Source organism: Balaenoptera ricei, chromosome 19 (assembly GCF_028023285.1).
Source record: "Balaenoptera ricei isolate mBalRic1 chromosome 19, mBalRic1.hap2, whole genome shotgun sequence".
Lineage (NCBI taxonomy): Eukaryota > Metazoa > Chordata > Mammalia > Artiodactyla > Balaenopteridae > Balaenoptera > Balaenoptera ricei.
The window spans coordinates 47,970,891-47,983,648 of record NC_082657.1 but is presented as its reverse complement, the minus strand read 5'-3'; the positions used below and the strand labels follow the sequence as shown (position 1 = coordinate 47,983,648).

Here is a 12,758-nt window from a genome sequence, read left to right as displayed (position 1 = left end):
TATGCTGACAGTCACTGACTGACTGTCTCATATGTGTGGTAGCAGGGAACAGTTTGGTGGGGTCAGACATTACATACAAAGATAAGGGATCTGCATAGTTTCTTGTAGAGAATTGATTTTCTTTTTTTTTTTTTTAACATCTTTTGCTTTATAATGGTGTGTTAGTTTCTGCTTTATAACAAAGTGAATCAGCTATACATATACATATATCCCCATATCTCCTCCCTCTTGTGTCTCCCTCCCACCCTCCCTATCCCACCCCTCTAGGTGGTCACAAAGCACCTAGCTGATCTCCCTGTGCTATGTGGCTGCAAAAATATGGAACGCTTCACGAATTTGCGTGTCATCCTTGCTTCAAGTAGCAGGGGCCACGCTAATCTTCTCTGTATCGTTCCAATTTTAGTATACATGCTGCCGAAGCGAGCACAAGAATTGATGTTTTAAGGCAAAGGGATGCTTGAGCAGAGCTGCGCTTTAGAAGAGCCATAGTAGAATAATTTTGAAGATACAGGTAATAGCTAATATTTCTTGAATACTTACTGTGTGCCAGAAACCAGGTTATTTTATTACACGCATTCTCTTCTTAAATCTCCATACAACCCTATGAAGTAGGTACTACTCTTGTCCTCATTTTACAGCTAGGCAGCCTAAAGCTCAGGGAGGTCCAAGGTCACACAGCTTGCAAGTGGTGGAGCAAGGATGAGACCCAAGTCTCAGCAACTGCAGAGTGCACACTCCTAACTACTATAGATCAGGCCTAGTGTGTACATTGCTCACTGCATCAAGTGTACAGAAAGACCTGTTTCATTTGTGTAGAAGAAGGGGCAAACCTCTAGATTTGGGATTTTGAGATGTAGATGTCAGGGGTGCCAGATTTAGCAAATAAAAATACAGAACACTTAGTTACATTTGAAAAGTAGCTGTAGCAAGCTTTTGTAACTTATTAAAACTAGCTGAATACAGGACATTTAAGGCACCCTGCATAAAGATGCAGGACAAAAGTCACTAAATGCTGGACACGGCCTATACACAGAGGATGCTTTGCAAACCCACCAGGTGGTGCACCTTGGGTCTGTCACGCCATTTCTCTGCCATCTTGGGCAAACCCACCCCTCTTCACCTCATTCTTCTCAGCTGAAAAATGTGGATAATAATATCTAAGTGAGATGATATAAAATGCCTGGTAGAGTGCCAGGCATAGAGTAGGTGCTCAATAAATGCTTTGTTGGTGAACTGGGCAACTGCCTAGTTTCCAGAAAAAGTTGTTGTTTTTTTCTTTCCATTCAGAAGAACACTTAACTCTTACTGAGTATTCTATTCATCAAAGACTTGGCCTTTTCTTCATGAAAAATATATCTTTTAATGGGGGTCATTTCTTGATGTTTTGTGTAGCCTGTATTTAAAAACACCAGCCATTTCCTCTAATAGGAAAGTTGCTACACAAGTGAAAAAATATATATATAAGGCAACAGAAACAATGCCCATTATATTATCTTCAAGCCTTTATTATGTAGGTATTAAATTTGAACTCAGAGGTCGTCACACTCTGAAAGTGTTTCCATCTGGAGCGCTCCATTCTCCATTCTGTCGGTTCAATTAAGCCTGAGAATTTAAATTATCTCCCTAACTCTAAAAATATGTATAGATACTTCTGAAAGTGGAAACGATTCCAGGGCTTAGAAGAAATGCTGTGGAGTGAATGTGCTCACAGCTCTCAGGCCAGGAGGGTTGACCCTTCCAGATCTTTGAAAGGTTGTGGAAAGACCGTAAAAATCAAATCAAATCAAGTCAAAATAGACAGCCTTTCTCTCAAGAAGAGTGTTTGGAAAAGAGGTGGAGGGATGGAAGAGTCGTGTGTGAAAAAAACATACACACTCAGTGGGAAACATATTTGTCTAAATACATTAAATTAAAAACTCTGAGTGACAGCATTTCTTCCTTTCTTTCTCTCATTTCCAGTTCATTCTTATCAGAATTCTGTCAGCTCTCAAACTGACATTTTCCTGTTCTGATCTTTTCTCAGATAGTAAAGAGGGATTTTTATTTTTTTATTTTTTTATGGGGCTGATGCAAACAGCAGATCCGTCTACAGAGAAACGTCAAGGACGGTTTGGAGTCCTAAACCCTGACCCTCCTGCCCTCTCCTAACTAGCTATTGACATTGAACTTAAAAAAAGCGGCAATGCTGAGATGAGATAATGCTTTAAAGTGGAAGAGAACAGGGCTATGGGGAGGAAGTGGGGGGTTGGCAAGTGAATTTGCTGCTGGGCCGAGCGTCAAACTTCAGGCTTTGAAAAGTTCAGTTTTGCTTCAAGTATTTGGGAAAGAAAATGGGCCTCATCCTTGAGAACAGGTATGGGGTTAGAGAGTCTCTTTGGAGGAAACTCCTATTCCAGGAAATGTAATGTGGTCCCGTTTTCAAGATCTTTGGGGTCGATGAGCTGTCACACTATTGGTTTTTTTTTTTAATTTTTATTTATTTCATTTATTTATTTTTGGCTGCGTTGGGTCTTTGTTGCTGCACGTGGGCTTTCTCTAGTTGTGGCGAGCGGGGGCTCTTCATTGTGGTACGTGGGCTTCTCTTTGCGGTGGCTTCTCTTGTTGCGGAGCACAGGCTCTAGGCGTGTGGGCTTCAGTAGTTGTGGCGCACGGGCTCAGTAGTTGTGGCACGAGTGCTCAGTAGTTGTGGCGCACGGGCTTAGTTGCTCCGCGGCATGTGGGATCTTCCCAGACCAGGGCTCAAACCCGTGTCCCCTGCATTGGCAGGCGGATTCTTAACCACTGCGTCACCAGGGAAGTCCTTGTCACACCGTTTTTGCACTGGACCCGTGAATGACTCCCTTTGCTCGTGTCCTGTAACAGAGTTGGGCTTTACAATGCACGCATTTGGAATTTTTGATGTGAATATCTAAAGGGACTTTCTCCATCGTTTCAAAACGGAGAAGTAGAAAGAACACGGCTTGCATTCGATTCTGATCCCTTTGTTCTCTGGATTCTATTAGCTTTGGCTTCTGTTTACCCTCATTTAAAGAGTCTTCCACCTGAAATTGTGAATGTGACCTGCTTCCTCTCTAGCTGGGAACAGAGATAAAAAGAGAAATGATTTCTCAGAAAAACCTTGACTGTGCTATTGTGAGCCATCTGTTCTTATTTTCATATCACTGGGTCCTGAATGTTCTAGAATAAAGCCCTGGCATCTCTGAAAATGTTTCCTCCATTTCACCACTGGTTGGAAATGCGGTTCAGTGAACCCATGACCGACCCAGAATAAAATTTGTAAGAGAGAAGCTTGGATTCCTTGGAGGTAGGGTTTATTTCATTTTAAAATGAGTCCTGGTACACCTGGATTCTCTTCTTGCCTTATGGCGATTTATTTAGAGAGGCTGGTGCCTTGATACTTCTGAAAGGCAGGGTGTTACTCTGCTTACACAGAAAGAAGTGAGGAGTTCTCTAAATGTCTCCACTTTCTAGAAGCTGCTGGTGTCTTCTGGGCCAAGCCCTGGGGAATACAAACCCTCTCCAGGCATGCCAAAGGCCAGAGAGCAGCACGGAGAACTCTAATCACATGAGCATTGTTCACGGGCATGGGCAGACACCACTGTCTCTGTCTCCTTTATGTTCATTGCTTGAGACACTTGAAATTAGGCCTGACACAGTGCTAACAAATGTACTACAGGGAATGAGCCTGCACTGGGCCCTAGGGAATGATCTAGAAGGCTTAATAGGTCTTTTCCATCTTTAATTTCCACAGTTCTAAATATGCTGGCTGCTTATAAAGCAGTAGATTGATTTTCGGGCGGACTGGTTAGTTTTGAAAGCACTTAGTGGAGAGGATTTGGCTTTATGTAGCCATACCCCTTGACCCTGACTTTAGTTTGGACCTGGATTCTGAGAGCAGCCCTCAAGTAGCTCCTTTCACCTCCCTTTGGCAGAGAGCAAGTGGGCAAGGGGTGGTCCTAGGCTCCCCCCTGAGCTCATTAACCAGCCGCTATCATCTCTGTGCACTGGGGACTACGTCTTGTCTCTCTGGTTATGTGTAAGCAAATCAGAGCATGGAAGTGCTGTTAGCCTGGCTCATCACCGCCTCACACCCCTCTGAAATAAGCCAAGTGTTCAGGTTTGATGGTAAGCCTTCCTAGGGAGAAGGCTTCTTGTGTCTTCTGAAGATGTGGTGAGTGCCATGATCACTCCTTGTCTAAGGTCAAGGGAACAAGACTCACCTTAATGTATTGATATCTTTCAAAGCAGGAAGCTGCTGAAATGTTGTGCGGTTGTGTGACTTCATATTACGACGCAGCTGGTGAATTCATTTTGGAAATGGCTGGTTTGGAGGGAAACTTGCTATTTTTCTTTTGGTAATTGTTCCCATTGGTTTACCCTACCCCCATCGCCACCATGACGCAAGGAAGCAATTATAGGCAATAAAACAGACACAGCTAAGTCTAGGGAGAGGGGAGGGCCCTCGGAGTTTCCAAATTTTCTTTGAGCTCACACACAGATTGCCTTTTTCTGGACATGGGAAATAGGAACAATCTCAGTTTTTCCATCCATAAGACAGGGATCTTAATTTTTGCTTGCATCACAGGAAATGTTATAAGGACTAACTAGCTAACATTTTTACAGTGATATGGAGATAAATATACATGAAGTGCACAGGATCTTTCATGATGGCTAAAAGTGCTCTTAAGAAGGAAACTCAGGCATCCACTCCCTTTGCATTTTCCATTTCAGGGTGAAATATACAGCTGGAAAAGCTACTTGTGACTGACAAAATGCTGGGACTAATATCATGCTTTGAACTACTTTATCCAGAATTAAGGAGCCAGTTCCCAATTATTCCAACCTCAAGGTCACTCACTGAACCAGTACTTCAGGTAGAGGAGGATTATGTATGGGTGAGAGAAGAGAGGAGACGTGAGGACCACAGGGCAGAGGAAGGGAAGGGAGAAAGAGGAAGAACAGAAGAGTGAAGAGGGCTTGCACTATTTTTCTTGTAAACTGTCTGAATTTGAAATAATCATGGGTCAGCCTTGGTCATGCAGAAACGTGCCAACTCCTAGAGTCCTCCTCTTTGGTGTGCCACCCCCTAAAAGAAGGAAGCAAAGCCTGGAAAGGATCTGGCCTGCCTCGTGCCTGCCTGGTAGCTCTACCCAGCCTAGGGGTCACATTCAGAGGCATGGAAGAGGCAAGTACCTCTTCTTCCACCAAGCGTTTCATCAGGATTCTGTAAGCTTCAGATGTAACCCCTCTTAAAAATCTGAAAATGAAACGAGACACATTTCTGAGGTTGTCAGCAGGTAGATCCACTGGCTTGTGGTAAGTAATCTCTCTGGGAGGAAGTCTTGGCTCTGATGTCTGTGTTGAATGTTCCGTGGCTCCCCCCGGCCGCCCCAGCGCAGGTTTATTCTCTGGGCGAGGAGGTGGTGATGCTATTGCTTCTAACAACCAGACTGAAGCGTAGCCTCAGGCTGTCTTGCAAAGCCCCCTCCAAACAGCCTCTAATTAATTTTTATCCTGCCATCCCAATGAGTCCCAGGAGTGCAGCAACCCAACAAAAAACCCTCATCAAGTCATTTGGAGAAAGCTTTGACGTAACACTTCCCGATTTCAGATCTCTGAAAGAAAAACTGTGGCAGAAGAAACCCTCAACCCTTCCCGACACTCCTCCACCTTACTTGTTTCTTTTCTTTTCTTTTTTTTTCAGTTTCTCATCTTTTCTTTTACAGTGGCCATAAGTCAGACCTTTCTCTGGCTCCCTCCAACCCATAGTTCTTTCAGCGAGAACCCTCGAGATACACATTTCTCTTGCTGACGGAGGAGAAACCCCAATTCTCTGGGGCCTGGGGCTGGTTCTCCCTCTGGGCTGCCCCAGGGATCCCAGCCACCTTTGGAGGGGAGGCTTACAGCCTCTCTGGCTTGCAGGGGGGCCAGGTCTCCTCTGGGCTGTGAAAACAGTCTTCAGTAGACATAATGCTGGAAACCGAGGGAAGGTTCCACAAAGAGGAGTTTTACCCACTGAGCACATTAAAGACATGGCCTTCTACCCTCCCCCTTTGGAAGCGCTGCTGGCGGCAGCTCGGTGGCGCTGGCTGGCTGTCCGTGCCGGGGGTCTCTGCAAAACTCCCGAAGGCCCCTGTTCAGGCGGCCTGTTTCAGGGCTCAGAGACAGAAGGGCCCCTTCCGCCCTGGCACCGGCACGTGAGCCTCACTTGTTGCCCTCTATCCAGCTCAGAGTCCTTCCCAGTCACCTTCTCCCACCAGCCTTTCAAAGCCCTCCCGGCCCCTCTGTTCATTCAGGATGCTTCTCCTGGGAACTCGGAATGAATGAAAATTTAGGAAGAGTGGCTGTTTGAAATGATGCATTCAGAGGTGCTGAAACCCAAACCACCCGCCGTCTGGGCTTCCTGGGTTTTCAGGACAAAAAGGTTGAGTGACGGTTCCCTTCCTGAGGTCTCAACAGAGGAGACTGATCTGTGCCAGCGGCTCTGGTGTTAATTTCATGATCCCTGGGTGCCAAAGAAATTTCCTCAGGACCCGCTTGACTCGACAGCCCCTGAGAAATGGGGCCATTGTTTCTAATGAGCTTCAGCAGTCTGACTCCTTTAAAAGAGTTAATCACAGAATCACAGGCCTAGAAAGGACTTCTCCAATGGCTCCTCTGTGCCAGGTCCAAGTGGGTGAGAGCTGATCCTATTTTTGAAGATGCCCACGGAGCCCCACTCCAGTGACTAATCACTCGTAATTGTCCTCTTTAATTTTAACCTCATGGGCTACTGTTCGAAACAGATTTCCGTTTGTGCAGTCCTCGGAAAAGGTAAAAACCATTGCTCATCATGCAAGTGGGGGCTGTTCATTTCCCACTCCTCTGTTCTTTCCTGTCTCCCTGGATGGTGGCACGGCCCAGCGGTGAAGAGCAAACACTGGGGAATCGGACATGCCTGGGTATGAAGTCTGGGTTTTGTAATTGACAAGCTGTGCTACTATGTCTCAGTTTCCCTGTCTGTGAAACTGAGGAAATAATAGCCACCTCACTGGGTTGTTTTGAGGATTAAATGAGATAGTGAAAGTAACGTGGTTGCCTTGGGTCAGGGTAGGGCTTACTCTGCGGCCACAAATAAAAAGGCTCCCACTGGAGCGGAGTTGAATGCATGTGGATTCTTGCCTGTTTGGTTGTTCTGTTGAAGATGCCAAGGGATACCTATGGGCCAGGCAACAAAGAGCAATGGAGGGCTTCCCTGGTGTCGCAGTGGTTGAGAATCTGCCTGCCAATGCAGGGGACACGGGTTCGAGCCCTGGTCTGGGAAGATCCCACATGCTGCAGAGTGACTAGGCCCGTGAGCCACAATTGCTGAGCCTGCGCGTCTGGAGCCTGTGTTCCGCGACAAGAGAGGCCGCGACAGTGAGAGGCCCGCACACCGCGATGAACAGTGGCCCCCACTTGCCTCGCACAGAAACGAAGACCCAACACAGCCATAAATAAAAAAAAAAAAAAAAAAAAAAAAAAAAGAGCAATGGAAAGAGAACTGGACTGAGGGTCTGGAGACCTGGGCCCTAGACACAGCTCTGCTGTAGCTTAGGCCGTGACCACTCTGGGCCTCAGTTTTCTAGTCTGTGAAATGATCTCCACCTGTCTCCCTGGCAGGGGAGTGGGGAGGGGAGAGATGCGGCTATGGATTGTCAACTGGAAAGTGGTCTTCAAATGTGAGGCGCTAAGGGCCCTGAAGGCAGATGACTAATTGACTCCTTGGGCCCGTAGACCTGCCTGCTGCCCTCGGAGCCCTCTCTAGCACCAAGCATTGCCCTGGCATTTTGCTAGCCTTGCCCTGAATTGCTAGTATCCTGGGAACGTGGAGTAGGAAGAGGCAAGTTGAAGTTTATTTCCTCACTTCTTAGTGCTCACATTTCCTTAGACTCTCAGTTCTATTTTGTTGTGAAAGGGACAGCCCCCGTCTGGGAGGACCCCTCAGTCAAGAGGCAGCATGCAGAGTGGCTAAGCACTGGTTAAGCCCAGGGACTACAGGGCCAGACCCTGGCTCTGTCTTAACTCTGCCACTTTCCCAACTTGTGTCCACGGGCAATCTGCCTACCTGTCTGTGTTTCAGCATTCTCAGCTATAAAATGGGGATACGAGTAGTTTCCACCTGATAAGGTGAAATGTCTACACACAATGTGCTCACAACAGTGCTCTGGGACGTGGAAAACACTCAGTAAATATTAACGGTATTATCATTAACTGAAATTTTCTAGTCCATGCAGTAATGAAGCCTGACCAGGAGATTCCTGACTCAGTCACGGAAGACCTCACTCAGAGAAGACACTCAAGTCCAGTGGGTTCTTAAGCTGCTGGGGTAGGGTGGCACGTGACTTGTTTGAGGAAGTGATAAATGTTGTGGGCTCCCTCTGCAGAAAAGTTAATATGAGTCCCAAATTTCACATATATTTTTCAGAGGATTCCACCACAACCAAACCATGGAATTACTGGGGTCCAAAGACCCTTGGTTAGAAACTTCTGTTTTATTGCCTTCCTGTTTATGAGGTCATTAGGATTATCCAAGTACAGCTTTGTATGCAGTGAGGATGTTTATCTGATTCAAAAATTAAATTATGGGTAACATCAACTGGAGAACCAAAAAGAAAATAAAATGTATGATATAACTGAACTGGAGCTAGACTTTATACAATCTCTTTCTTGAGCAGTATGCTTGTGACGTATGCCATTGCAATTTTTGTCCAAGCCCGCACTGCTCTGAGAGAGCCTTGGAGAAATTCTCTCTCTCCTTCTTTCCCACCCTTTGGCAGCTGCAAAGAGCCAAGGGTCACTGTGTTAAGAATTTCCATTTCTGGAGAAACGGAACGTCAAAGTTGTGAACCTCTTAGTTAACAATGAAAGTTTCCTTATTTCAAGGGAGATAAAGAACTCTCTTCTGTATGGTGTTTATAGGCTAGAGTTTGGAAGAACTTAAATTAAAAAACAAATAATAGCAAATACGTCCTTCGATATGATTATACCCTGGTCGGCTCCATTGTAATTTGGTAGGAATTAAGGGTTGGACCCACAAGAGTTTAATTTTCAGATTCAACAGAAGCATATTTCATGTCTCCCCAAATACCTTCTTAAAAAACACCACCCTTGATATGGTTTTGATTTATTTCTCTACTTCTGTACCACTGGCTTTGCAAAATTAATTTGCTGCATAGAAATATCTTAAATCACTTTCCCATTAAACCACGGTTGTTCTAGGGGAAGAAAAGGGGGAATCCTCTGTTTTCACTATCAAGGCATGATAACCCACAGAAAAAAATTGACTGAAAGCTACACACAAAAATAAAAGTAATATCAATATTTTTCTTTCTTAGAGAAAGAAAGGCCTGATAAGGAAGAGAAATGCAAACTGCAAAATATATTTCAGTTTCTCCACAGATATGTGCTGTGAAATGGGCTAGAGGCAGAGAAAAAGGATGGCTGAAAGTAACAGTCCAGAATAATAGGAAATGCAGAAGAAAATACGAGACCATGACTGAACAGGGTGGGAGGGAAATGGTGGATGAAGAAGGGATATATTTGGGTAAGACAGTTGCACAAATGGTGGGGACAGGGAAGAGAAAGCCATAGTAACCACTAGTTACCTTCTTTGCACATGTATATCTTTCTATCTCCCCCATTGCCAGACGCATGCCTCTGCATATTAGATACTCAATAAATAAAGAGAAACAAAGAGAACACGTAAAAACCCAGAAGCTTTGAAATTAATATTGACTTAGATGTGCACTTTATCCAGGCTATGAATTTACCATTATTATCAATTGCCATCTGTTTCCCTTGCAATACTGATTTTTTGTGTTTGTGTATATGTATGCATGTATGTGGTTTAAATGTTGTTCACAGATCATCAACTGCTTGCATCCTAGCCTTCAGAAGCTCTACTCCAAATGAGATAACTAGAGTTTCCTACTTATGATGGTGGGGCGGGTAGCATTATCCTTAGGACTAAAACAGGAGTAAGTAGAATCATATCACTATGAGGTTGGGGCCTCCTATGGATCTGGGTCAGCAGTTTCCCGTTCTGATTCTAAGGACTGTGGTACAGCCTGGTGATAATGTATCTGTAGATTATAGACAACTGCTTAAATTTCTTCTTTGGAGAATAGTTTCTGAATTGGGGATTGAAAACATAAAGAGATGAGAAACAAAGGAAGAGAGAGATTAATGTTTTAGTCAACACTCAACAGAATATCAATCCTGGCAAGTAAAAAAGTATTGACATGGTTTGAGAGACTCAGGATTAAGCAGAACATTTGAATTGGCATACTGTGTAGCTATTGAATGAAAATGTTCTATATTTGGTTAATTGGCCTACACACCCCTTATAATTATCTCTAGCCCCAAATAATGGATTGATACACTTAGGTGGCCCTTAAAAAATGTCATTCAGCAGAAAGAGGCTTAGAGAGGACTCTACCTCATTGTTTCAGTGGTGCTTGAAATAACTGCAAAGGGTGACACGTCATGAACGGTAGGCACTGAGCAACATTCCTTGAATAAACAGGGAGCCAAGAGCTCCTGGATGGTAGGCTCTCTGGAGAGCAATGGAGCCTGGACACTGGTATTAATATGGTGACCCCTAGTGTTTCATCGTGGTAGCACCACTTGGAATCATACCAGCACCCTGGCCTATGTGGGGCTTCTCCATAACCTTCCGATTGAAGGAGTTATTGCCCATCATAATTGTTTACGTCTTTAAAACCACCATGTTAAACAAAACCCTCTTCAACTTTAATGCATTTTCCTGCACAGTATCCATTTCCAACCCCTGCTGAATAGAGTTGTCTTGACATTGTTTTTTCTTAGAATGTGTGGCCTCTTGTCTGAGCATTTCAAAGATCAAGACATATCAATCCTTTACTGTGGTTGCAGTGTCATAAACAATGGATAATGGCATCAACGGATGAATTGTTGGAGGAGGTGGGTATTGCTCTGTCCATGGTGTGGAGCATGACCAGCCGGGATTTACTAGGAGTACAGCACGCAGTGGACGGACAAGCAAGCTGGGAGTGGTGAGTGGCACAAGTACTTGTCTGTTGTCTGTTGGATTTTTCACCTTGGTACTCTCACCCAGACATGGCAGAATATTATGGGTACAAAGAAAGCAATCTGATTCTGTATGTTCATGTAAGGAGAAGAGGAAAGTCAAACAACCCAAGCTACCTACATTGCTTCCTTATTATTTATCAGAAAGTGTTTCTCTGGACCTGATTTGTACAGATTTCTATTAAATGTGATATATGTCTTCATTTCCCATGCTACATCATAATAGGTAGACACAGCCTGAGAATAAAAAATAATAATTAAAACTAGTTCAGGGGACGGGTGGGTAAAGGGTGAAGGGGATCGATCATGACGGATGGTAACCAGACTTACGGTGATCACCACTTTGGGGTATATACACATGTTGAATTATAATGCTGTGTAACTGACATTTATATTAAAAAATTAGCTCATGAGTTATCAGGAAACATACCCGACATATCATAAATGGGCTGGGAATAGGCTGGCGGTTGGTTCACATCTCAATCCTTTTCACTCGATGGTTACTGCCCTGTTTCATCAGATATGAAAGATTCTGCTTGTCAGTGTTCCAAGTGTACTTGGGTGTCGGTAAAGGGAAAGGAGATAAGTAGAATATTTTATTTGGTGTTTTAAGACTCGAGTCACAATTCACCAAGACTACAAGTCTTTTAATTGTACAAACACTCATGGCTATTTTTTTCTCTTCCAGGCGGGTATCTTTTTTTTTTTTTAAGTTTCAACTCCCATAGCTAGAGTGACACCAGCTGACCCAAAATAGAGCTTGAGGACCAGTTTTCATTGTTCTATTGATAAACAAAGGACAGAAGCTACATAAACATACACACACACACACACACACACACACACACACACACACAAAGCAAATGTAATCCTGTCATTTCAATCAGTTCTTGGGTAACATCTTCATGGTTCCCTTTTTCTTGATCTAGACCTTGGGATTCAGTTGGTGCCTGGCTCATCTTTCTCTACAGATAGCTTCATTTATATACCAGATGGATATATAAGGAGCAAGGGGCATTATCACCTTGGAAAGGGCAGAGATAAAAGGGGACCTTCATCTGTCAGCAGGAGGGAAACACGTTCTCCCAAGCAAAGTTGACTGCATCGGATCCCTCCCCCTACCTACTTCTTTGTGATACTCAAATATGCCACAATATCTTTTTTATAAAAATCAGTTCTACCATCTCAAAACAAATCATCAATATCAAAAATATCAACATGATTTCCTTTCAAATTTAAAAGGAAAGAAAAAGAAGCAGCAGATTTAATTATCAGCTCAGGAACTCTTAACCATATGAATGTTCCTTAGACTACAGAGCTCCAGCCTCCAGGCCGTATGTAACCAGAGTCATCTGTGAATGGGTGAGAATCCTTGGGAACTGATGTTCAGATTCAACCACACCATCACATTCTTGGGAAACATTGCTAACGTACAGTCAGAAAGGAAGAGGATGCTTTGTGGAGGCCATATGGATGGTCCCTTACAGAACGCAGGAAATTGGGTACACTTGGGTATCCAGGGGACAGAAAAATTGTGGTGGGGCAGACACACAAAATGGTGAAGAAAACGCCGTATTTACTGCTTAACTGAAATAATAAAATGCATGGTTGTCTAAAATAAAACCGTTGTACCAAGAAGTCCACAGTCCACTGTGTTTAGTGGCGTGTTG

The 12,758-nt window shown here is 44.1% G+C and overlaps 1 pseudogene; it reads right to left on the bottom strand.

The window, feature by feature from the left end:
* Positions 1-312: 312 nt before the first annotated feature.
* Positions 313-427, bottom strand: LOC132354435 (U6 spliceosomal RNA; annotated as a pseudogene).
* Between the last annotated feature and the right edge of the window lie 12,331 nt (positions 428-12,758).